The sequence below is a fragment of the Patella vulgata genome, chromosome 2, assembly GCF_932274485.2.
Source record: "Patella vulgata chromosome 2, xgPatVulg1.2, whole genome shotgun sequence".
Classification (NCBI taxonomy): domain Eukaryota; kingdom Metazoa; phylum Mollusca; class Gastropoda; family Patellidae; genus Patella; species Patella vulgata.
The window spans coordinates 1936468-1960318 of NC_065880.2; the positions used below are offsets into that span (position 1 = coordinate 1936468).

The window sequence follows — 23851 nt, forward strand, 5'->3', positions numbered from 1 at the left end:
ACTTGGCCCAGAATAAAGGAATTTGAATGAAATTCTCAATATCTTATTTTTGAATTATCTTTACTGGAAGTAATATAGCAAGAACAGTGAGCTCTTTATTTAAATATTACATAATGAATCTATTTAGCTAAAGTAATTGACGTGGATATAGTCGTTGGTACAAAACGTTTCTGCTGTCTTTCACGAAGAGTTCTGAATGTATAAAAAAAGTTGTCATTAGTTGTCTCCCTTTACACCCCTAACCTCGCTTTCATTATAGCGAAATGGTTCTCCTTCAGTAAAGAGTTAAAGAGACGGATAGCGAACAAAATTGATGGGATTTTGATGAAATTTGGACCTTACTAGGATTCGGAAGGACATTCAAAGGTAAGTTATGTAATTATTAGTTTTCGGCGCTTGTAGAGGGTTTTGAGGACTTATTATTGACCCAAAATTGCAAATTATATTGTCTGAAATGTCAGAAGAGTGGCAATGAATGGAAACGTGTGCCGAGCCTGATATGATGCCTGCAAGTCAAAGACAAAAACCAGTGCCGACAAAAAGTAGAAAAATGCAAGTAAATAAATAATTTTTGGTGAGGTGTCATAGCAATCATGTTCAAAAATCATTCAATTAACCATTTTAATCATAATATTCATAAATATATATAGCAGACGAATTTATCGAAGAAAGGGATAGGATAAAGAAATCATGAAATGTCGGTCATTAAATAGGCAAATAATAGAATGGGATGTTGAACTCCTAGATAGGCCTAGCCTGAAATTACTTCTGAAAATAGGACAAAAGAACAAATTAAGGTTGTGTCATCATTTGACCATAAGTGATCCATAGTCCTAATAAGACAGGTTTTTTTTTACATGATATTAGACAGTTATTTTATGGGGATAGTCTAAATGTTGGACAACCTCCATCAGTCAATGACATTAGGCAGCTAGCCAACTGAAATATTGGTTTCATAACACTGGTAATAATGGTCCTGAAGCAAGTGGTTGACTCATAGGCCCCAGTTTATTGTTTAAATTTGATATTTTTTTACGAAGTACGAAGCCCTATTCGTAGTTCGTACTGGTTGCGGAACCTGTCAAAAACGAAGTACGAAGCCGTGTTCGTACGTCGTACTTCGTACTGGTTGCGGAACCTCTCTAATAAATTTAATGAATTTATAATTCATAATATTTGTCATTTTTGGAGTTATGTGCGGTAATGATTTCATCTAGATCATATTGATTATTTCCTGTTGGTGTATTTTTTATTTTGGTCGACATAATTCTATTCACTAAATATTATATTTATTTAATATACCGGTAACACAAGCTGGGCTGAATAACAGACCAAAGGGCCATTATGAATGTAATTGAACACAGAATGCTCTCTGACTCATCAGTCATTTAAATTACGGTAGTTTTCACTGACGTTTGTACAGAGATAACAACTACACATAATTTAACAATTTACGTAAGAGCTGGACTGGCAGACATAGAAACGAATGTTATTGAGGGCCTGTGTGTATTATTGCACAAGACTTGCTAGTGATTGATAGTTACACATGAACATTGTATGGGTACATGTAGTTGGTAATTATTTTTCCAGAAAGGTAACTCAGCATGTGAACTTCTCCATTCATGATGAATCAGATTACCTTCCTGTATGTATCATGAGTGGTAAAACACAGAGAGAGAGAGAGGGGATAGTCTCGAATAAATGTATCACATAATATTTATAATGGATTTTTAAATAGAAAATATTGACCTAAAATAGTAGGCCTAAAATAGTAGGCCTAATTAATTCTTACCCCATCATTTACTTAATTCTTAATTCAATATAATTTCTTGACCTAAAAGTAGGATGTTAAACCCCATTTCTTTTCTTGACCTAAATGTATGACAGTTTTTTCAAACATTCCAATGATTTTAATCTATATGACCATAAAAAAGCCCAGACATGTGACAATCACCTGATATACATGTAGGTGATTTCATTTATAGATTGTGATTTCATTTCTCTAATTCATTTTCATTTACCTCCTGATCAAAAACTGTAGGCCCCTACATGAAAATTCACATACTTTTCTTCGATTCTAGACCAAAAAGTCAACAAAAAGGTACCATGCAAAAATGGGGCTGAGGGAGGGGGGCGGATAAAGTATTGCTAGGGTGGATAAAGGGTTGCTAGGGTGGTTAAAGGGTTGCTAGGGAGAAAGAGAGAGAGTAATAGGGTTTAACTCCACTCGACACAAACAAGGTCATTTCGGGACTAACTCATACATGTAGTTCAATTTTATTTCAATAATTCGCTGGTGCGTAGGAGTCTTTAGCAGTGGGAGGAAACTGTAGCACCCGGAGGAAACCCACTAGGCTGGACAGGCGAACCTACAACCGTGGAATCAAACCCGTGCCAGTTGACATAATGACAGACCTTATGATATACATGTAACGCGCACATGCGCTAACCATTCGGTCATCCAACTTCCCTATAAATATAGACAATCAGTTGCATGTAAATGGTAATTATTATTAGTAATAAGTATCTTGAAATAATGCTCTTAATACAATCCATATATGCTTACATTGTTATATTTATTATATAATTAGATTATGAACAATATGGACTCTGTAACTGGCTTAGGCCACACCAAATTGATTTTCAATACCCACATGAATCATGTGAAAGATGTGTTGTTTAAAATTTCTAAACTATAAAAATTTGGAACGAAATTCTTTTGAACAGCACAGCCAGGTACTATTGATCTTTAAGAAAGTCTTTTTTTCTCCAGGAATATGAAGATAATTTTTATACGCCCAATGTCATCTGTATGAAATTGTCTATTAAATGCCCCTAATTACCTACAAAAGAATAAATATGTGACAACTCGGATGATTTAGCTGCTGTGGGCGTATGTTTTGTTGCCTGGCAACCTATCTTTTACAGGTGTGTCCAAAAAACAGAAAGTCAAACTGGTGAAGCCTAACATGGAATTGCTCAATTTGATAATTTGTGATACATGTATGTAATGGGGTTTAACGTCCTACTGTTTTGCTCCGACTGGGCTAATGAAGACAGGCATACGACATACAGTGTGCTATGAGGGAAATTTTGCCCGGGCAGCGACACTATGGCCTACTCTTATATCGAATTCCAACTGCCAAGGGATCTTTTATGTGCACGCCAATGTATACATGGGACCCCTGTTTTTCATCCCATCCAAACAACTAGACAGCTGTCCTTGTCAGGCCCTCCATCCTGCACCACTGACAAGGGGAAACCACATCGGAAAATCCTGATGAACTTTCTTGACTAATGCATGGGTTGAACAGTGAGCCTGCATCTTACTCACTTAGCCACCATGGTTCCTGATAATCTGTTATCAATATTTAAAGTACATACATGTAATAGGTTTACATGTATAGTATGACTCGACTTTTTGATAAGCTTATATAAATATGTAGATTGAGACTCTATTATGACACGGTACATTGTTGGAAACGATTGAACCGTCTCCTCATGTGATGTTATGTATTATAATATCTAACTTTGTTTACATGCCCCACCCACCATATCTAGGATCATTATGACTGACCAGTCACCTGTATTGGTATGAACTTTATTGGTTGCACTATAACAAATAAACACCTTGACTTGGTTAATGGTTCACCTCAGTACAGTAACGTGGCTTAATATATCCAATGTTATTTACATTACCGTAACCTAGTCACATGTTTGACTATGCTGAGAATAAAGGCATCATAACTGACCTACATGTACATGTAGACCTACATGTACTTAATGCTTATTGCTTACAGTTGCTCAGCTAGAAAGAGTAGTAGTTTTACCAGGTACTATTGTTGTGTGTGTACTGTAAATGGGGGTTTAACCTCCTACGGCCTTTCTGCACTAAACCTGGCTAATGGACAGACATGCTATGAAGACAGTGGAGTTGGTTGGTATCTACTGTTTTTTTAGATTCCATTGAGTTCTTTTACATGCATGTCACTCAGTACAGTATGTACACTTGGCTTGGAGTTGTGGTGGAGGGGGGGGTCATCGAGACGTACTATCCCTAGTACCCTAACTAGGTACATGTACCTCTTACAAGTAGCCTAAAAGTATGAGTATTGAGTTCCTTGCAACACCTTGGCCAGTGAAGAGTAGCTGCGCACATTTGATTAAGAGAAATTTAGATCAAATTTAAAGGAATCTGTGAATAAGTTTCTTGTCCCAAATTAAGAGTGAAAAACTGTTAACAAATGTGATTTAACGTTCCACTGCGTACAAACATTGTAATCCCCTTAATGTCAGTCGTCGGGATTATAGTAGTCAAAGATTAGTCAATAAACTAATTGTAAGCTAATCTTTTAACAGTCATTCACTTTAAGATCTAATTAAGTAATTAGTACTAACTTTAAATGCGATAATCCCGGAAATATACAAGCTCGATAATTATTGACAAAACAATGATTTTTATCTGTTTCCATGGACCACATATTCTGATCTGGCATCACACAATATTTTAATCATTTTCAATTCACTGAACAAAAAAAAATATTCCGTCGACTATTATCATAGGAATCGTGCACTGTTATTACCTACATGTATACACACCAGTTTAATTCTTATTCGTTTTAATAACTACTTCGCTACTAAAATGGCACTTGGTTCATTTTGGCGGGGAAAATAATTCAAATGGGCAAATAACAACAACATTGATTAAGACTTCTTTTTTTTAAACATCCGATAATTGCTAATGAATTTTTTTTTTCATGAGTTTAGCCTATGGGACCTTTTGCTACATGTACTATTAAGGACTCTTACAAGTGTATTATTGAAATATATTTTTACGATAAGCATAAGCTAGTCTCGAAATGGCATAGTTAATGGCAAGTGGTTACATTGTTCCCCTCTCTCACTCGGAGTTTAAATGTACACGTAGAAATGTTGTTGTTCATTTCAGTGGGTTTACCAAATTTTATTAGCTGTACTAATTATTTATTATTGATTAAATGAAAGTTAATTGAAGAGACCAGGTGTTGGTTTCGATCGTCTGAAGTAAACCAATAATTATATTTAATTAGACTCTATATTCATCATTTTCTTTGACTTAAACATGACAGATTCATTCATTGTAAGGGTGGTTGGGTTGTCGAATAGTTAGCACGTGCGCACTGTATCATAAGGCCTGTCATTGAGTCAACTGGCGTGGTTTCGAATCCCCGGTTGTACGTGACAAGGAGTAGGGTCATCTGTCCAACCTCGTGGGTTTTCTCCGGGTCCTCCGGTTTCCTCCCACTGCTAAAGACCCCTACGCGCAATTGAATTAAAATTAAACCATATATTAGTCCCAAAATGACTTGTGTCAAGTGCATGTTAAACTACCTTTACCCCTCTTCTCTCTCTTCTCTCATTGCATGAGTCATGTGACTTGGTTTTAATTTTGTACTTGTTGGTGACGGACAAGCAGTGGGATCAATCTGTTCAAACTCGTGGGTTTTCTCAGGGTCAGCCTGTTTCCTCCCACAGAGTAGACTGTAGTGCCGCTGCCCGGGCAAAATTTCCTTCATAGCACAAGTTTGGAGCAGAGCAGTAGGACGTTAAACGCCATTTCATTTCATTTACCTGGTAATGCAAATTGAGATACACTGGACCTTGGTTCGCAGTCCGATCTGAAGGACAGACTAAATGGCAAGCCCCCCCTTCCACCCATCCAGATCCACTGATATCTAAAACCAGGCCGGAAAATGGTGATTAACTTTCTGGACCAAATAAAGGAATTGAATCTAGGATCTCCCAGTTGATGAATCAGCCTCATCCTAACCCCATCCACTGTGTCTCCCAAGGGTGTAACAAGCAATGGCCTAGAATAAAGACAGTATAATTTGTTCTATTGGACTGCCATGTAATATGGTATTGATTTTCTGCTTTGTAAAATGTAAACACTAATCATTTGTTCATTAGGTGTATTTGATTGATTGGGCAACTTGAGCACGATGAACATGTAAAATAAAAACATTTTATGTGGTTAATTTGATTAATGTCGTAGAATGTAATTACATGTAATGTGTAGACACGATACGCTGTTAATTTATTAACATGTACAGGAGTGACATAATTTTATATTTAAATAGCGCTGATAGTTTTAGGAGAATAGAATTAGAAGATGTAAGGATTTCATAATAACATACATGTACAGAGAGAGAATTTAGGTCATTTTAGGTCTAATGTACTATATAGTACAGTTTTATTTTAAAAATTATTTGTATGTAGGGATCTTTAGAAGTGGGATAAACTGAAGAGAATTTACGATATTGAACACACGTCCTACTTGTACATCTTGCCACTTGACTCGATGACAGACCTTATAATGGAAGCCCCTCCTACATATATCCACTTGACTCAATGACAGACCTTATAATGGAAGCCCCTCCTACATATATCCACTTGACTCAATGACAAACCTTATAATGGAAGCCCCTCCTACACCTGTCTCATAAAACATACATCCACTGTACAAAATATACATGTAGGTATATTGTAATGGGTAACACTGTGGAGAGAGAGAGAAATGGGGTTTAACATCCACTCAACACAAACTAGGTCATTTCGGGACTAACATATGGTTTAATTTTATTTCAATAATTTGCTTGCGCGTAGGGGTCTTTAGCAGTGGGAGGAAACCGGAGGACCCTGAGAAAACCCACATGGTTGGACAGGCTACCCTTCTCCTTGTCACATACAAGCGGGGATTCAAAACCACGCCAGTTCCCTCAATGACAGGCCGTATGATACAGCGAGCGCCTGCTAACCATTCGACCCCCCCTCCCGCGTAACATTGTGGACATAGTGATTTAGGCGGACCTTGTGGGTTTACTATGGGTCCTGCTAAAGCGAATAGTGAAATAATATTGATCCGTTTGTTAGTCCACAAATAATCTACATGTAGGTTTTTTTTTGTGTAAACAATATTTTATTTCAGAAATTTATGAAAAGGTATCAGGGAACAGGCAAAGCCTTCGTCACGTTTCTCGCGAACCGACGAATCTGATATATTCTTGAGAATTATGTGTTTGAAATTTGCGTTCTGTTGTTATCTCTGTAGCCATCAAATAATAACATTCATGTAAATTGCATTCCGTGTCTTGATGTATATGTGTGAAATATTCAATCACAAATGAATGATATTATTTGATGTCCACAGATATAACAGGGAACAGGGAAAGCCTAAATATCACCCCTCTATTCAAAATAATTTAGTTTGACTTGACATGAAACATTTTTTCTCTCTGTCCCTGATTTAGCACACAGTCTTTAAGCTAGATCAGTTTTATTTTCTTCTTTCCCCCCACTTGTTGATTGTTGATGTTGACAGAGGTATAGAAGTACATATTGGTGTGATCTTGTACACAAGGTCAAGGTTGTATTATGACCTTTGATACATACAGGTTATTGACTCTGAAAGAGTTCACCAGTTATTCAGGAAGTGTACTCCTGTCTATTCATCAGTGAAAATAATTCTTCGAAATTAAATGTATGTCCAAGAAAATAATAAAATTAGGTCCAAGTAAATAATAAAATTTGTAATTAAGATCCAAAGAAGTGATAATTTAATCAGGTTGGATCAAAGACCATAACTACCCGGTACATGTACTTTTAGATGGAGAGAGAGAGAGAAAGTTTAACTTCCACTCGACACAAACTAGCTCATTTCGGGACTAACACATGGTTCAATTTTATTTACATAATTCGCTTGCGCGTAGGGGTCTTTAGCAGTGGGAGGAAACTGGAGTACCCGGAGAAAACCGACGAGGTTGGACAGGCGACCCTACTCCTTGTCATGTACAACCGGGGATTCAAAACCACGCCAACTGACTCAATGACAGGCCTTATGATACAGCGCGAGCGTGCTAACTATTCGGCCACCCAACCCCCCACTTTTAGATGAAAGACTATGACTATATGTATATTTAGATGATCACTGCAATCATGCACTACATGTATTATCCCCTTGTCAGTAGTGCAGGACGACCGGCCTGACAAGGACAGCTGTCTAGTCATTTGGATGGGTCAAAAAAAAGAGGTCCCATGTACGTAAAAGGCAGTTGGAATTTGATATAAGAGTAGGCCGTAGCGCTGCAGTTCAGGAAATATTTCCCACATAGCTCACTGTATGGCGTATGCCCGTCTCCATCAGCCCAGTTCGGGGCAGAACAGTAGGACGTTAAACTCCATTTCATTTCATTTCATGCACTATCATTTTATGACCTGTCACCTGATTATATCACATGATCGCTTGGGCACAAGCGAATTATTTAAATAAAATTGAACCATATTATTGACCAAGTTTACGTGGAGTGGATGTTAAACACCATTTAAACGAATTATTTAAATAAAATTGAACCATATTATGGACCAAACCTAGTTTACATGGGGTGGATGTTTAAGCCCATCTCTCTCTCTCTCTCTCTCTCTCTCTCTCTCTCTCTCTCAGCAAAAGAGACTTTCAAAATTATGGCAGTTGAATAACACTCTTACAATTTTTTTGACTAGTTATATAATGTGATATATTTTGGGTGTGTATATAAATGTATCTCTACACCTACATGTAATGACTTTGCAGATCTCTACGCCTAATGACTTTGTATGATGCCCACGTGTAATTGGGTTAAGAGAAGTTATTAAGTGTAATTACATGTATATGAGACTGTTTAATAAGACATATTTTTTTAATGACGAGAGAGAGACGTTGTATTGACTGGTAGAAGGACTGGGATGATAAACTAGTTAATGATCTATTAATAACTGTGAGATATGATATAATACTTACCGGTATATTGAACAGTGGCAGTATATTAGGTAATAAACTGTGAGATATGATATAATACTTACCGGTATATTGAACAGTGGCAGTATATTAGGTAATAAACTGTGAGATATGATATAATACTTACCGGTATATTGAACAGTGGCGGTATATTAGGTAATAAACTGTGAGATATGATATAATACTTACCGGTATATTGAACAGTGGCGGTATATTAGGTAATAAACTGTGAGATATGATATAATACTTACCGGTATATTGAACAGTGGCAGTATATTAGGTAATAAACTGTGAGATATGATATAATACTTACCGGTATATTGAACAGTGGCAGTATATTTTAGTTAATAATTTTCATTTTAATGTTTTCTCTCCTTGTTTCATCCACTTGGCAGCCACGTTGGATCAGTAAGTAATAATTTGAAATAAGATTCTAAAGGCTAGCGTATCTTTTCGCTCCGATTGAAATTCGCCAGTGATTTTTTTATGGCAGATCAAGCATGGGCACACGTAGTGGTCATCTCATAAGTGTATGCCACTTTGCGAGTAAATTACTGTCGATCATGTGACTCATGTGGAAGCCTTTTTGAAATCATGTGATATCAATGATGTCTCCGATTGCCTTTTAAAAATGATTCGCTGAATAATATATACATGAACTGGACACAGACAGGCGAATCGGTCGACGACGTAAAATATTTGACTGAAAATAACTAACATGCTAGATGCAATCAGTGGGGCAAATGGTTCACTGAGCAGAATCGTCAGGGCACACAGACGATTTTTTACGAGCAATTTTGAAAATTGATGTGATTGGATAAAAAAAAAGATTTAGAGCTGTAACACTTCTGTGGACTACTCTGGTGCAGTTTACACAGGAGTTTATTGTCTTTTAAAGTCTCTTTAAGGAGTGAATCCATTAGGGGTCAGGAGTCATCGCTACCTTACACTTTTTCACAGCACTATACCATTTTTTTCAGAGCACAGTTTTCTTATTTACGAAGCACGTATTTTTTATTTCGCTGTGTTTGTGCTTCAAGGCACGTTATTTTAGGCCCTGCCTACAGTAGTCTATATAATGTACGTTATATTTTAGGCCCTACCTACAGTAGTCTACATGTATATAATATATGTTATATTTTAGAATGACTTGTCAGTCAAACCAGAGTTATATACATGTGTATATGTCATTTTATAAAGAGACATTGACTTATTAGTCAGCAAAAGGGAAGGATATAGGTCCTGGAGTATGGTCTTCAATGAGTGTTCTATATGGTCAATTTGTTGGTCCAGTGAATAGTTTGATCTGGGGTATACCAGTAGGTACATGTAAATCAGGCGTACTGATTATAGTTGTTATAGTTTATAATCTCATCATTAATCTGATTTAATCTGTTTTAATCCAATATATCGATGTCTCTAAATATAATCTTTGTTATAATCTGCTTGTGACATTGTATTAATCTTCAAAGAACTTAGATAGTCCTGAAATTACCATGTTTATGTCGAGTGGACGTTATGTAATTGTGATAAAGAGTGCATGTACAATATAACATAGGAGTGTTACAAAGTCTGTACTGGATGATCCGAGCTGGTAACTCATGCATGGCATCAAGGTTGGGCTACATGTATACTGGGTGATCCGAGCTGGTAACTCATGCATGGCATCAAGGTTGGGCTACATGTGTACTGGGTGATCCGAGCTGGTAACTCATGCATGGCATCAAGGTTGGGCTACATGTGTACTGGGTGATCCGAGCTGGTAACTCATGCATGGCATCAAGGTTGGGCTACATGTGTACTGGGTGATCTGAGCTGGTAGCTCATGCATGACATCAAGGTTATTCACATAGTGTTACATGTGTACTGGGTGATTAGAGCTGGTTAAGTCAAGCATGGCATCAAGGTTGTTCTTGTCACACGTTACCCCATTAATGCAGAAAAATAAAAGGTGAGAGAGAGAGATTGCGAGACTAACATGGTACAATTCACTAGGAATAGGAGTCAGTACTCGATCCTAAAAAAAAAAACCCACAAGGCCAGACAGGTGACTCTACTCGGTGTCACGTACAAGGGTAGTGTTGTAACCATCTCACTCAGTCTCCTGTACCCAGTGGAACATTCCAAGCGTTGAGGACAGGTGACTCTACTCGTCGTCACGTACACGGGTAGGATTGTATTAACCATGTCACTCAGTCTCCTGTACCCTGTGGAACATTCCAAGCGTTGAGGACAGGTGACTCTACTCATCGTCACGTACACGGGTAGGATTGTATTAACCATGCCACTCAGTCTCCTGTACCCTGTGGAACATTCCAAGTGTTGAGAAAATGAGACACTGTTCCTGTGAATGACTTTTTTTGATAAGATGTCCCTTGATGTTGATGACTAATAGTATATGCTTGTACCCTGTGGTAAATGAGTATTTTTGATAAGATGTCTCTTGATATGAACCTGATCTCTAATAGTAAGAGTGTGTGGAACACATGAATATATATATGTACATGTATAACCCTAACAAAGGTCATTTAAACAGATATATCCCACCTTATGACCTGACTATTCTACTATTATATATACCATACTCGGATATATGAATTACTTATCTATGTATTTACTTGGATATTATATAATGTTCCACGACTCTTTGTTAATCTTTGATGCTCTAACTTCTAACATCAGCTGGCATGACTAGTCATTTGGATGGGTTGTAAAACTGAGGTCCTGTGTATACGAGAAAAACATACATTATACTATAGGTACATATTGTACCAACAGGTGCTTGATATTATAACTGTTATATTCTTCAATAACATTTAATTACTCAAACTTATATCTTACATACCGGTACATGTAGCAAATACATAGAATATACATCACACTCACAGCATAGCTGGGATAACGTAATCTACATGTATTAATTAATAGTTGGAGTGTTGTCATCAACATACTGGATTCACATAACAAAATAAAGAATTAACTACCTAATACGTACATATCGTCGGTGGGGAGTCAAAAGATCGTATCTGGCATAGTTTGCGAAATTCAATTTTCTGCTTCTTCAGAATGAGAATTTTCGTGCGCATCTTTTCATCTGGTAGTCGTATTTCTAAGCCAATAAAAAGAGATTTTATAGTCATTGTTTCAAAATGTTGTATATGTTGTGTTCCAAAAAAAAAAAAAATTATTAAGAGTGAAAACATCGTATTTTCTTGAAAAAATCAACTTTATGTCTAACCAGAGCATTATAATCAAACGAAATATAGCCAGTATTGTTTTATGGTTAAATGCGTATTTTTGAAATTATTGTTGAGCTTCTACTGTGTGAATTCTATGAAATTGAAGCAGGTAAAGGTGAATATTTTCCTGAGATACGTCTTTGCTGTATAAAATTGCAAATAACTAGCTTTCACTCTTTATTTCTGCACGAGATGTTGAACTTGATATGCGCAGATCGTTACATGTTGTTTTAATGACTACACATACATTTTGTAAATAAATATTTTTGAAAAGCTTCAGAAATACGACATTTTACATACGACATTTTGACCTCTGGGCTAGTTTTGGCTCTCCTGGACAATTTCGCAAAATCCAGATACGACCTTTTGACTCCCTACAGATGATATGTAAGCTTTACCCTAGCTTTACCCTGATTGACATTCACTACATTTATAAACTGCCTGGTCATTATATACTTGTTAATATGGGTAACAACACTACTACATACCATGACCTCATTATAATAGTACATACTCTATATTATAGTACTATATACATGTATTATAGGACAGGACAAAGGGCCTGACAAGGACAGCTGTCTAATCCTTCGGATGATATGAAAACTAGGATCCTGTGTATACATTTTGATGTGCACGTAAAAGATCCCTTGGCAGTTTGAATTCGATATAAGAGTAGACCATAAAGCCGATGGCCAGGCATCTCCATCTTTATTAGCCCAGTCGGAGCCGAACAGTAGGACATTAAACTTCTTTTCATTTCATTTGACATAAGGGGCCACAGTGGTTCAGTTAGTAGGGAGTTGGCTAGCTAAATAGGAGGTCTCGAGTTCGCTTCAGGTGATGGCTCCTGTGATTATCTGGTGGGGTTTTCGCGTGTCAGGGATGTAGGACAGAGAGCATGGCAAGAAACAGTGTCTAGTCGATGGGATAGGACAAAAAACTGTGGTTCTGTGTATACATTGGTGTATAATAAAAAAAAAACTCTATGTGAAGTTGACCTTTGAAATAAGAGTAGGACGTACATGTAACACTGCTGTCTGAGCAATATTTCCTTCATAGTAATAGTATACACTGTACATGTACATGTATATCACTATCATTGCAGACATTAAACCCCATATGTGTAAATATATCACCTACATGTATATTAATTGTTTTATAACACCTTGCCTTCAACTAAAATGTCTAGTTTATATACAGTAACTATATCCATGATATGAACCAGTTTTATATAATAAGATTTCAGCTTGTATTGATATCATGTCATTTACAGGCCTGACTTAATCTGGCACTACTGATATAACACTAGTAGTACCATCATTGAAAACCCGAGTCTGTAACAGACATTATGACAGGCACCTTGGGGAATGTATCAGACAGAATCTGAGTTTATTCCTAACAATGTCTGATTTACAATCTGGTTGATATTTTAGGAATAAATCAAGTTTTTCAGGACTTAATCCTCTGTAAAATGAACTTCGATTCATTGATTATTTAACATTTAATTAAAAAAACTAAATCATTAGTAGATAATCTTCCAGGTTCATCAATAGATTACAGTTATCCCACATATTGTACTGTAATATATTACATGTAATATACCAATAGACCATGGTTATCCCACATATTGTACTGTAATATATTACATGTAATATACCAATAGACCATGGTTATCCCACATATTGTACTGTAATATATTACATGTAATATACCAATAGACCATGGTTATCCCACATATTGTACTGTAATATATTACATGTAATATACCAATAGACCATGGTTATCCCACATATTGTACTGTAATATATTACATGTAATATACCAATAGACCATGGTTACCCCACATATTGTACTGTAATATATTACATGTAATATACCAATAGACCATGGTTACCCCACATATTGTACTGTAATATATTACATGTATATACACCGTGAATGACGAATATTGACAAATCTTCAATTCATCATATCTTCGCAAATACAAATGTACTGAAGGGAATTGAACCTATTTTTTGACTGATATATTCCTATTAGTGACCCATCTGTCCATTCTTTGAAACTCATAGATATGTCATATATACTGTACATTTCATTTGTAGTGGATGATAAATATTGACAAAAACTGAATGGAAATGGACCTTTTTTTGGACGGATATTTCTGTAAAACATGCAGGAGTCACAAAAAGCTCTTGCACTTAAATTTTCGGGAGCACATAAAAACGCACCCGCAAATTTGCTCGCAAGAGCTTTTTTTTACCATCTATCCAAATGGTGTAAAAAAAAAAAAACCCAGTTAAAAATCCAATTTATTTATTTAATAGTACTTATTAGTTATTAACTGACAACTAAATTCCAAATTCTAGCAGACGAATACGCTCATTGAACATGCTATTGGTTGTCAAGTACTCGATTTACCGGTCTTATGCTTACAACAGAAAACACTACCTTGGATGTTCGAGTAAATCACTGGCTCAATGCCAAAGGCGGGAAAGAAATGTATATATATTGTGATTATCCAGACGCTTTCTATATGACCACGACAGAAATTCATAACGTTAAATTTATTCAAATTTCACAATCAAAAACTCTTACAAAACTAACGCCGTAACACGGAAAGCATTTGATTTAAAAGCGATCAATCGTTTATTACTAATGTAATACTATCACTAATAAATAATAATCTATCGTGAATGAAAATGTCATGGAGAGACTTAACAACTGAGCTAATAATCTTCAACCCAAATGTCTCGATACCATAACAAAACTACTCTTCACGATTTTCGGATACAATAATATTTTATTTAACTTTTCAAGCTCAACTTTCTTGATAAAACTGTCGAAATTGTCTGAACTTTTAGCAGGAGCTATAACATGCGCTTGTGTTTTCAAGATTACAGGCGCAGACGGGCGCGAGCGCACAAACGCCCGTCAAAAATGATGCCCTGCTACAAGTGATTATTTTTGTGTGAATATGTCTACAACCAGACACAATATACCTGATATAAGTATGATTAACATACCTTTAATTATCTTTCTGTAATTATCTACCTGTAATTATCTACCTGTAATTACCTGTTCCAATCTGTATATAGATTATAAAACACTAAATTGATTAGTTAAACCTGTCTTCATTACCTCAGTTCATACAGAAAAATATAAGGTTCAGAACGAGAGAGTGAGAGAGAGGGAGAGAGAAAAAAAGAAAATAGAATGTCCAGAGAGATCCAGAGAGAGAGAGAGAGAGAGGGTCCAGAGAGAGAGAGAGAGAGAGGGAGAGGGTCCAGAGAGAGAGAGAGAGGGAGAGGGTCCAGAGAGAGAGAGAGAGAGAGTGTCCAGAGAGAGAGAGAGAGAGGGTCCAGAGAGAGAGAGAGAGAGGGAGAGGGTCCAGAGAGAGAGAGAGAGAGAGAGAGTGTCCAGAGAGAGAGAAAAAAAGAAAATAGAATGTCCAGAGAGATCCAGAGAGAGAGAAAGATAGAATGTTCAGAGAGAGAGAAAGATAGAATGTTCAGAGAGAGAGAAAGATAGAATGTTCAGAGAGAGAGAAAGATAGAATGTTCAGAGAGAGAAAGATCAAATAAAAGAATGAATTGAAAATTTCACAATATTCGGCATTCCCAATACAAATGTTGGATAAAATCTTTTGATGGGCCTCTTTTTTCATTTCATTGAATCCAAGGCCTGGAAATGAATTAAATAATCAATCTGAGTAGATCAGAGTGAAGCCTTGAAATATTAGATGAAAGTGAAAAAATCAGCATTGATAAACCAGAGATAAATAGGGTTCTACTAAGATATACATGTAATGTGATTTATATTCTACAGTTAGAATAGATATATATCTATGTTATACAGTATATGTGTAGTCTACAGTCAGTGTATACATGCATCTACGTAGAGTGCTGTTTTCACCAAAACACTTAGAAGCTGAAAAAACAAAAGAATGGCATAGATAACAAAATGAAATGGGGGTTTAACGTCCAACTGTGTTCTGCTGTGACTATATGACGTATGTCCATCTTCATTTAGCCCAGTGTGCTAATATAGAAATAATTACTTATTTCCATGCAAACTGTGATGATATTGTGTTGAAAATTTTTCAATTGAACCTAATTTTACTTGCGCAAAGCCTCGAATATTGTATCAATTGTAGCCGTAAATAGACAGGATGCAGGTACAATATTGTACATATAGCTAGGGGGAACAACATACTGGTAAATTTTGATGAATGCTGGTTTTCGAACACCGGACCTCCAGGTTACCCACTGAGCCACAGCGTTTCTCAGTGCTATCTGAATATTGGTGGATTCTAGTGATAATATAAAGTGATTTTATTTATATAAGCTCACACTTAAAGTAGTATATATATATCTAACCTACCGTATATACATGTATGTAGGTAGAGTGCAGTTGTGTAATCATGGTGTCTTGAATTGAGGTCGGTTTTTAAAGGTCAGTATGGTAGAAATTACAGTTATATTTATCTAGGTTAGTTGACGCTGACATTAATGCTGATCAGTGGCGAGAGCGACTCAAATGGTGAAATGGGTTTTAAATTTAAAATATTTATACAATGCAAAGGTGCATTTACATATTTACATGCTTGTATGTGGGTCAGTTGATTGTACATGTAAGGTGGATTGATCCAGTTGCTGACAATAGGGTGACAGACTTACACTGGGTGGGATAGGGGGCTGAGAACCTTACAGGCCAATCTCGATTATATTTTGGAGAATTAAACGGCTTAATTTTGTGTTAAAGCCCTTAAAATCCTCTACCTTAGGCCGGCCAAGCAACTAACTCAATACGTGATACGTTTTCAAACAACTTCAACCCGCTTCATCTGGAAACAGAGACTTGTGTCCCAAGCTGTAGTATACGGTGTCTGGATAAAACCAGACTTTTATTTTATAACAATAACGTGAAGGTGAACTTTACCTTTGGTTATTAAGTACAGCACGTGGGTTATGGACTGTATAGATCTCTTAAAGAACGACAATAGATTATCTACAAACGGAACATTGACCTGAAATCTTAAAAAGGTTACGTGTCAGGATCAGTGGTTTTGACGTTCCCCTCCAAATGACTCAATATTTTGAGCTGAAATTTTGAGACAAGATAAATACGCCATTCGTCTGTATTTTGGTGTTTAAATTTCATACGTAGACAGACTTTTATTTCTGAGACGCTGTTAAAATTGGGATGGGACCTTTAAGCCCCATTTACAATGAGTGGGAAGGGAAAACTGAGAGGTTTAAGCCCCATTTACACTGGGTGGGATGGGACCTTTAAGCCCCATTTACACTGGGTGGGATGGGAAAACTGAGAGATTTAAGCCCCATTTACAATGAGTGGGATGGGAAAACTGAGAGGTTTAAAGTTTCAATTTCATATTTTTAAGTTATATTTTTAAAATTTATTAAAATAAAGCCTTAAAATAGATGGTATCTATAAACAGTCCTACCTTGTTAAAGAATAATCCTATTAATCCTATAATTCACTATTGCCAGTTGAGAAATTGGCAAAAATATCATTTTCATCTTCAAATTTCAACGTTTGAAGATCACTACTCCATGGTGGAGAATAGAAAACAAGGGAGGTAATTGGGAAATAATTGTGTTATTATTTCTGGCATAAATGAGTTTTAAGTGTGAGAATGACACCTATGATCGTATAATAGTGAGTTGACAACCTATTGAGCAAAAGACATAGAAATAATTATGTTTTGACTTTCTTAGAAAATATGAAATTGTAACTTTAAGCCCCATTTACAATGAGTGGGATGGGGAAACTGAGAGGTTTAAGCCCCATTTACAATGGTTGGGACATGGGGGTGGGGGGGTAAGCTCTATTTCCATTGGATGGGGCTGAAAGGCTTACACAGCACATTGTAAGTGCATTTACACTGGATCCCGATAGAGCCTACCATACCAGATCAAGATTCCTTTATACTCCATGCGTGTAACATTTTTTCGCTTATTGTTACTGAATAACATGATTTCTTCTACGCAAAATCAAGACCATAATTATGACAAAAAACGAAAATTCTTTTGATTATTTTCCTTCCTTAATGTAAATAAAGTGATGTCTATATCTGGCATTGTTTGACATATGCACATGCGTCAAATATTCATATTTGTTCATCAGGCAATCATAATTCTTCAGTTTTTACTCGAGATGATCGTTTTTATTGTGATAAAAATCTTATATTTTATCGGCTAGGAGTTTACCCTATTCAATAAAAACAATACACACATATCATAATTGACCTCTTTTAGTGTTCGACTATCTCTTCTTTCATTAATGTCGTTATATTCCAATTTCCATCAAACAAATTCCAACATCGGTCAAAAATATACGTTATGGACGAATAGCTTTCAAGTTTCACGTGACACAGTTTATTAGTAAAAAAAACATGTACCGCGATATATCGCAGTTTTGATTTATCTGGATGATATTTAACATAAATATTGAAATAATGTTTTGCTTTTGATGTTATTTACGATATTTTATTGCTTAAAATGGTGAATAAATACCGTTATAAACTTCCGAGTATTCATTCCACGAAGTTTTCAAATGACGATACTAAGCTTTGTTTACTTCATGTGACTTCTCGCTCATTTTTCCACCCGTAGCATTATCAGTTTCTATTCATCTTGACAAATTGTTTATACCGATACTTTGATTTTCGAAAGGAATCATTGATTTTCAGGTTGAAATAGATTTTAATAATGCAGAAATATAAATAATGCCAACATTGCCAACTATATATTTTGAGAGTTCCGGTAGACTGATATAATTATCATTCACTGATTCTGTGTCGGACGTGTCATGCATAGCTGTCCGTGATCCAAAAAATCGCTATTTGACTAAATCAATGGACACTTTTTGACATTGTACTTATATGTTGTATAGTTTAATTTACTATCCTTGTATTATATAATGCATCGCAAGAAGGTATACGCTTGAATGAGAAAAAACGAGTTTTCAAGGGTAGCTACATGTATAAAAATACGCACGGCCGAAAGAACACAATTTTTTTATTATATTTTTTTGTGCCTCCGTCATATGTAAATATTTTAGATTTAAATAAAATATTATAATTAATATTTTGAAAATTAAAATTGTAATATAACAACAACTTTCGCAAGTTTGTTAATTTTGTTTGTAAATTCGGTATTGTGTGCTAAAAATAATATTGACTAGAAAGTGTTAAGTGAATACTCCAGGGGTATTTCCAACTTTTTATGCATGTTTATTTACATTTAAAAGATGATAAACTGAAGGTATTGATGACAGATATTATAAGGAATATGTGTACACTCCAATGTATAACATAACTTGTACATGTAATCCAAAGATAATAAAAGTATTTTCATTAAAGAGAAAAATGGCCCCTTGAATTTCTTCAAATAAAGTTCTATCCCTGACACCAGAGATGTATTGTGGGATTGGATGACCAAACAGTCTTAACTCTGAAACCAGAAGTGTTAGTCCATCGCCATCAGGCCTATAAACCCCCCCCCCCTCCCAAGATACCCCTATACACCAAATTTCAGCCTTGGGACAGCTTAGTGTACCTGAACAGACAAACAAACGACAGTCACAAATATTAGTATTAGATAATAAAATCTGTCATTGAGTCAACTGGCGTGGGTTTCGAAACCCTGGTTGTACGTGACTAGGAGTAGGTTGGCCTGTCCAGCCTTGTGGGTATTCTCCGGGTCCGGTTTCCTCCCACAGCTGAAGATCCATACGCTCAAGTGAATTATTGAAATAAAATTGAACCATTTGTAAGTCCCGAAATGACCTAGTTGGTGTCAAGTGGACGTTAAACCCAATTTCTTTCCTGTTTACAATCTTCACAAAAACGTTAATTTAAGCTGGCTGCAGTTTGGGTTATAGTTGTACGAAAGGTACGGTTACATGTATGTCCCACCAGACATTTACATTACAATGGTACATTTACAACACAAGTTGTCACAAAATCTAAAGTTTTATGAGGTCCCTTGGGGTTTGTAAAGCCTTAAAGATGCATTACCATATGTGAATAGATAAATCTGCCTATTATTTACACATATTCGCATGAACCTAATTAATTCGCTCAACCATCGCGATAATAAAAAATCTCTGCCACATCTTCAGTGATAACTTCACTCAGAATGAAGTTTTCAATATATTCATTTTACATTATCTATTTATGAACTATTAACAATGGTCAGCTCTTTATCTAAATCTTACATAATGTATCTTGTTAAGCTTATTCGGATGGCTGAATGGTTAACACATGCGCGCTGTATCATAAGGCCTGTCTTTGAGTCAATTGGCGTGGTTTCGAATCCCCGGTTGTATGTGAAAGGAGTAGGGTCGCATGTCCAACCGCGTGGATTTTCTGCGGGTCTTCCGGTTTCCTCCCACTGCTAAAGACCCCTACATGCAAGCAAATTATTGAAATAAAATTAAACCATATGTTAGTCCCGAAATGACCTAGTTTGTTTTAAGTGGAGGTTAAACCCCATTCCTCTCTCTCTCTCTCTCTCTCTCTCTCTCTCTCTTTCTTTAAACTGTAACTTGTTTAACTTATTAATTGATTCTAGTCTACTGTAAAATAGATCACATTAATAAAAGAATCGAATATCGTGCACAGTGTGTAGAACTAGGAGATTAAACTCCAATTTCATATGTACATGTACGTTCCTGTATGAAAATTAATAATAGATATATATACCTGTAGTTCACATACATTATACTCATTGTTGTTAATTGAATGTGAAAAACTGAACAATATTTCGTAATATCAGTATAAAGTAATAGATTGTGATTGACTGTCACCACGGATAAACCAATACACCAATACACCGAGAGAAAGAGATGTATAAAAGTACAGGATTTTATTAATAGTGGTGAAAGATATGTTTAAACAGGAATGTTAAATTCATATACGATATTTTTATTAAAATGAATAACTTGGCTGTAAGTATAGAATCTGTATATTAAACTCATATTAAAGAATCAATGCATATATTAAAGAAGGTAAATCGCTTATATTTGGCACCTAGAAATTGACACAATTGGGTTGCAACTGTATGTATAATAATGTAATATGGATGTATATAAATAGAGGATATTTGTCGTTTTAGAGTGAATAACATATTTTATTTCATCGAGAAGCATTCGTGAAAATATAAAGTTTTCTTGCTTAGAGATGAAATAAAATATGTTATTCACGACAAAACGACAAATGTTCTATTTATTTTAGGATTTTACAATCATTTTAGGTAAAAACAACATGGACTACTGCTAGCCAGTGGAATAACACTTTTATTTCACTGATAAAACGCGGTATTCCACTACTGATCATAAAATAAACTGATTTACATTCAATCGTTTCTCTTTGTACTCTATTTTCTAATCATTTGTTCGGCGAAATACGCCAGAAGTCTCAATCGTATGGAAATCTCTAGCGTCTTGTTATTCCAGTCTACACTGATAGTACTTATTGCACATGCCCTCCATATAAGAATATGGTGTCACCGTTTAACATGACTCATAGAATATGTCTAGCCTTGTTCTTCGAGTCCCTTGTTACAAATGTCGCTAAAATGCATTCTGGTACACGATTCGTGTACCAATATTAAAATGGTTATTTTGTATTAAATATTGGATATCAGAAACCCATCTTTTCTCGGAAAGATCACAATGTTGATTTAAATTGACAAATATTCGTGTTTTTACTGTCGAAGGCTTTGGATGAAAAAACTTAGCTATTTTAAACACTACTATACAGTGTTTGAAATATTTGAATTTGGAAGACCTTGGATGATATTCAGCTACTTTAGCTACATTAAACAATTTAAACGCTATGGGAATGTTTTACAATCTAGAATATTGTGAAAGTTGAATCTCCACTAGAAATATCAATCCAAACATGTAGCGCTGTAGGAATCGTTTGTAAACTACACGTACAATCTTGTAAAAGTTTAATCTCTACTAGAAATATCAGTCCAAATATGGTTCAGTTTCATTCACTATTTATAAAGTTATGATAAATTAAAATTTCGTCGAACCGTGCTGTTCGAGCGTAACAAGACATCTCCATGTTTTATTGGAAGCTTCGTCAAACTGAGTCCGCAAGATCGTCTGTGTTGAGTCCGCAAGATCGTCTGTGTTGAGTCCGCAAGATCGTCTGTGTTGAGTCCGCAAGGTCGTCCGTGTTGAGTTCGAAATGACGCGGGACTGAAATGACGCGGGACCGAAACCTGTTGGGCTTAGTTTAAATCTATTGATATTTGGTTTGTTTCATTAATTAAATGTTAAATATTCAATCTGAGTAAATATTAGCGTGGATTAAATATACATTATGACGTCACATGAATAATGACGTCATTGTATTAATCATATTAAACATACATTATGACGTCACATGAATAATGACGTCATTGTATTAATCATATTAAACATACATTATGACGTCACATGAATAATGACGTCATTGTATTAATCATATTAAACATACATTATGCAAGAGCTAAATCTGCCTATTGCAGGACTTTCTTTAGGCCTGAAATGTTTTCTAAAGTATTAATTAGACATTAATTAACTGATCCAGGCCTTAATCAACTCTCGATGGCATCAGATTTCTCCAATATTAAATAGATTAGAATGGTTCAGCGATACTTCGATTTAATCAAATATGGAGGACCGAGACTTAGCTTCGATCAACCAGTACGGTGGTTGAAATTATTGCACACCTCTGTCAAATCTTCAAAGGCTAATATCTTCGCTTGTAATAGAGTAATTTGAATGAAATTTTCAAAATATTCATTTTACGTTATCTATTTTCGAACTGTTATAGCAAGAATGGCTAGTTCTTTATATAAATCTTACATAATGTATCTTTAAGCTGTGAGAAATCTGACCTAAATGATTCATCAAGTCTCTAAAGCGGAAATTGCAAATTTTCTAAGAAAGTCAAAACATAATTATTTCTATGTCTTTTGCTCAATAGGTTGTCAACTCACTACATGTATTATACGATCATAGGTATCATTCTCCCACTTATAAATCCAATGACCACGGAAATAATAACACAATTACCTCCCTTGATTTTCTATTCCCCCCCCCCCCCCCATGGAATAGCTATCTTCAAATGTTTGAATTTGAAGTTAAAAATGATATTTTGCCAATTTCTTAACTGTCAATAGTGAATTATAGGATTAATAGGATTATTCTTGAACAAGGTAGGACTGTTTATAGATACCATCTATTTTAAGGCTTTATTTTAATACATTTTAAAAATATAACTTAAAAATATGAAATTGCAACTTTAAATTCGTACAGATTGTGATATTTGTATTAAAATAAATTACTTGGCAATGGGGTTAGAATCTGTGTACATGTACATAGAGGATATTTGTCGTTTTAGAGTGAATAACATATTTTATTTCATCGAGAAGCAAGAAAACTTATATTTTCACTACGCATTCTTGAAAATATAAACGTTTTCTTGCTTAGAGATGAAAAAAAAATATGTTATTCACGACAAAACGACAAATGTTCTATTTATTTTATGATTTTACAATCATTTTAGGTAAATACAACATGGACTACTTTGTCCGCTTCTAGCCAGTGGAATAACACTTTTATTTCACTGATAAAACGCGGTATTCCACTACTGATCATAAAATAAATCTTGATATTTGTTTAAAAAATGAATTACCTGGACAGTGTAAGTAGGACCTGTAGCTCTGGTAGTTATTCATATTGAATTGAATTAGCTGTTTAATTGTCAGTGATTGTA

At 35.4% G+C, this 23851-nt stretch overlaps 1 protein-coding gene across 4 annotated transcripts in view; it reads left to right on the forward strand.

Annotated features, from left to right (window-relative positions):
- The first annotated feature begins 241 nt into the window (after positions 1–241).
- The window catches only part of LOC130010691 (serine palmitoyltransferase 2-like), a 64389-nt gene continuing 40779 nt past the window's right edge, over positions 242–23851 (forward strand). For 2 of the 4 annotated variants that reach the window (XM_056098548.1, XM_056098551.1), the window contains exon 1: positions 242–366. The gene's annotated coding sequence lies outside the window, so the exon portion shown is untranslated. Of the gene's footprint in view, positions 367–3804; positions 3938–20891; positions 21025–23851 lie in introns of those variants that run through there. The other 2 variants (XM_056098549.1, XM_056098550.1) reach the window with 2 other exon arrangements.